This window comes from Apium graveolens, chromosome 2 (assembly GCF_009905375.1).
Source record: "Apium graveolens cultivar Ventura chromosome 2, ASM990537v1, whole genome shotgun sequence".
Lineage (NCBI taxonomy): Eukaryota > Viridiplantae > Streptophyta > Magnoliopsida > Apiales > Apiaceae > Apium > Apium graveolens.
In genome coordinates, this window is record NC_133648.1 from 14536545 (window position 1) to 14541417 (window position 4873).

General features: G+C 33.5%; 1 pseudogene; it reads right to left on the minus strand.

Annotated features, from left to right (window-relative positions):
• Positions 1-2808: 2808 nt before the first annotated feature.
• Positions 2809-4618, minus strand: LOC141685757 (transcription factor DYT1-like; annotated as a pseudogene).
• Positions 4619-4873: the final 255 nt, after the last annotated feature.

Consider the following 4873-nt stretch of genomic DNA (forward strand, 5'->3'; position numbering starts at 1 on the left):
ACTAGCAAAGGCTGACAAGGTAGCACTAACAATGATTTACGAGGGGATACCTGAGGACGTGTTGTTTTCCATTGCCAACAAGAAGACAACAAAAGAGTCATGCAATATGATTAAGACGCTATGCCAAGAGGCAGACAAAGCTAAGAAGGCTCGAATTTAGACTTTAAAATTTGAATTCAAAATGTTAAGCATGAATGATAATGAATAGATTGAGGACTTTCACTTGAAAATAAACGGACTGTTTACAAATATTTGAGCTTTAGGAGAAGTGATGGAAAAATTGTATATCGTCAAAAAAATGCTCCGTGCAGTCCTAGCAAAATCCGTGGAAATAACCTCCACCTTGGAGAAATTTGGCGATATGGAAACGATGACAGTGGAGGAGGTTGTACGGTCACTCAAGGCGCATGAAGAACGGGTGAAAGGAAAGATAGACACCAAAGAACAATAACTTATGCTAACGGAAGAAGAATGGATGAGACGAGAAGGGGATGAGAAGAAACTGCTGCTCAGACGTGAAGAGTGGATGAAACGAAAGAGTGGTGATGAAAGGGTTGTGAAACAGAGGGGTCATGGGAAATTCGACAAAAGCACCATCAAGTGCTATAACTGCAATATTTATGGTCATTTTGCCTCAGAATGGAGGAAGCCAAGGAAACACAGAGGAACACATGAAGTGGAGGCTAACATGGCTGTCATGACTGACGACGAACCAACCTTACTTCTAACTAAACATGTTAAATCGAAGCTGTTACTGAATGAAGATAAAGTCTACTCACACCAGTTGTGAAGGAATGGAGAAGAAGCAAGTAAATCAAATGTTTGGTACCTTCACAATGGTGCGAGCAACCATATGATGGGTGCAAGAAACAAATTCACTGAACTGGATGAGAGAATTTTCGGGCAAGTTCGATTTGGAGATGGCTCAGTGGTAGAAATAAAGGGAAAAGGAACTGTTCAGATGCTGTACAAACACGGAGAAGAGAAGACATTATAAGAGGTATACTATATCCCATGTCTACAAAATAATATTATATCGTTGGGTCAACTATCTAAAATAGGAAATAGAGTGGAGTTAAAGGGTGAATTCCTAAGAGTTTTCGATGACCAAGAACAGCTGATGATGAAGGTAAAGCGATCTCCCACTCGCCTTAACAAAATTATCATCGACACAAACAAGCATGAATGCATGATGACCAAGGCAGAAGATATTTCAAGACTTTGGCACACTCATCTCGGGCACGTCAATTACCAGGCTATGACCCTCATGTCGAAATTCCAGATGGTTGAAGGGATGCCAAAGATTCTAAATCTGAGTCGGCCCTAGTACAAAAATGACATTTTGCGTCACACGTTAAGCGTCGGTTCAATACTGAACTTTTTCCCACTACAAAAAAAATGCTCATTTACGACGGAATTTTTACACTGAAATTCGTCGTAATTGGCCCAATTGAGATGAAAAATATTCGAAATTTTTGCTCAAGTCTTAAGTTCAGATTTTCGTCACAAGTAACCATTTCATCATAAGTATCAATTATATCGCAAGTTCCAATTTTGTCACAAGTACAAATTTCATCATAAGTAACCATTTCTTCATAAGTATTCATTTCATCACAAATTTAGGAAAAACGTCGCAAGTTAGGGTAGTGGAGCCCACCTTTGATAAAATAAAACATAAATTTATGATGCAACTATACGTCATAAATTATTAACTTAAGACAAAAAAGAATATCGTATTTTGGGAGTTGGGGCCAACTTACGACGAAATATGTGATGAACAACCATCGTTAGTTGGTACTTTCAGAATAGCCACATTCTGAATTTTCAGTTTCCGACCATTTTTGGCTTTCGATTTAAATTCCATAAATTACAAATAAAAAGCAATCAAAACTATTTAAAGAACTCATATTATTTTACTATAATTGGAATAATATGCAAATATCATAAAGTATAAAAAAATACATAAAAACATTAAAAGTACAACTAACAAAATTGAATCGTACAATACATTATAAAACTTAAGTAGAAGCCACTAAATCTAACAAAATATAATGTCCTTGAGCAATTGGTTGTATGTTGCACATAGTTCTTCTCAAAGCCAAATACACAAAGCCATGTTTCCTTGAAATGCTACCTATAAAAAATGAAAATAAAAATATATTACATTTGCCCCCGCGTAAAAGGCACCAAAAAACTGTTCTGTGTAGGAAGCACATCCATTTTCTAAACTTCCTGCAATAAAGTAAAGCATTAGTTGACGCGAACTTATAGGAATAAACCGGGGAAACAAAAAACTGCAACTCCAAAAAGAAAGTGGGAAAACTGTAACTTTAACTTCGCAAACAAAACAGAATTAAATGCAAAAGAAATCAATCAAAAAATATATGACCCAGATAATTGTGTTATTAAACAAGAAGAAACAAACTTTCCAAACAACACTCAGTACTTTCGAGTAAATTGAGCACAAACCAAAAGACGTGTTTAGAATTATCAACTTCAAATTCCTATATATGTGATCCTCTATAACTCCGTCAACCAAGATTCAAAATTTTGTTACTTTGAACAACACCACATGTTAACAATGAAAAGAAACAAACTGAAAAATTGTACGCATAAGCATAACTCAATTTTCCCTTACTACCATAAAAATGAATAAACATAATGGTAACCAAGAAGTTGAACTCTTGCTGCTTAATAGAAACTTCTTTCCAAAATAAATCTAAAAACTTTTTTTTTATTTAAGCATGCTTAAAAGTTTTTATTTTTATTTAAACAACATCAAAGGACATTCCCTGAGAAGAAATATAAAAAAAAAGAGACTAAAAGTTCCCCTATCTAGCTAGTAGCAGAAATAAACTACAACTAAACATCTATCTCATTACAGTGTTAATACAAGAGTTTGGTACTTTACGACTTGTTTTGAAAACCAAGTATTGGAATAAGTCTTTCCCTCACCATACCAATTACCAAGGACCGAGCTTCTAATTTTATTAGGCTGATATTGGTAATATCTATTCTTATAGTTATCGTGAACACCGAGAAATGGAAGAGTATCTTACTAAGCTATTTTATCACGCTCATAAAAATATAGAAAATAGAAGATACAATTAAATAACCGGAGTTTCCTGAATACAAAAGATTAACAACATTTCTTATATCTTTCCAATCGGTGAATAAACACATACAAAAGAAATAGATATACCTCAAAGTGTGAAGTAAGAAGAACTTCTCTTTTTGAGGTTGTGACACTCATATCATCTAGAACAAATCCAAGGACAGTCATGCCTTCAATTATTCTAGTAATTTCACCTCTGGTCTTCTGGAAAAGGATCTTTATCCATAACATATTGTTATCTATTTAAGACACCTTCACTACAGGCTGTGTTTTAAACAAAATTAATAACTAAGACCAATTTACTTAGAATTTATGATAGAAACAATACAAAACACACACATAGACACTTTGTTATGATTGTTCAGAATATAACCTCTATCCCCCAGTTCTTCATTTCTTGTGAAACATCAACTTCAGACCTCTCCAATTGTTGTTCGTGCTCATTAATTGCTGCCTCCATAGCAAAATTTTAATCGTTAAGCTCTTGTACACGGCTCTTTAGCTCATTGATGTAACTGATGTAATCGGTTATAATGGTTGGCTTTGTCATCTGCACAATTAAATCCCGCACTTTAAATCACATTAAAAAAAAATAATCGACATAACAAATAGGGATTACTTAATACATTAGTGATTTTGGGAACCAAAGCTCTTAGCTCTAAGAGTCTTGAACTTAATTTTTCGCAGCGTCTCATCTCTTCTTTAAGGTTCTTGGATTTAAACACTTCAGTATCATCATCAGAGTGTGTGCCTGCTCTCATTATTCTCTCAAAGTCTGTTTCTTCATCGGGAGCTTTCACATCGTTAATTGTCTAGCAAGTCACAGTTAGAACACGTACAAAGAATCAAACACCTAATTGAGACAATAATTAATTGTCTGATGAAGTATAGTTCATATAGATACATATAAAACTACTCCAATATTATGATACCCCATTTTATTTGGAGACATGCTAAATACATGAATATCTCAATTAACAAGCTAACGTCTAGTCTTTTTTGTTATCATCAATACGAGAGTAATTGAGTTAATTATAACAGTCTATTATAATAACGTGGTTGTGCCGAGAGCTAAAAACCGAATAAAATATACAATTTATTAGTAAGCAGTAAAAAGAATAGTAGTAACATTATTGTGCAAATATGAGTGTTTTAAAGATGGGTTAAAACTAAAAAGTTAAAACATGGGTCTAGATTCAAATAAGATTCAAAATCCACGTCGAGGCTGACTAGTATTTTGAATAAGCACACAACTCATTTTTGGAAATTTTCAATTATAGAAAATCAAATGTCAACATCTGTCATCTGTGTAGTAAGGAACAAAGGTTTATTTTCTTACCATTAGGATCTGTCCAGCAAAACGAAGCATATTCATGAGCACCAAAATCAAATAGATCATCCATGTAAAACACAAAGAAAAACAATTAATTAATTAAGCAACACAAAACTCTAAGCATAATTAACTAAAATGGAATATAAAATACTACAGGAAAAAATATTTATCATACCTTTTTTCAGGAGTATATATTTTACCTTAAATATGATAATTTAAGCTCCTCGTAATTAATAAGCTCCTTTTCGTCGTGTCGCTGTCCTTGTTCTCGCTCATCCTACAAATACAAACACATATACATATATATATATAAGCTCGCGCATTGAAATCGAAATCAAAATCAAAATCTGAGAAATCTAGGATGAAATTGAAGAGAAGATATATATACAAAATAGTTGTGTGTATAAAATAATCGAACCTTGTGT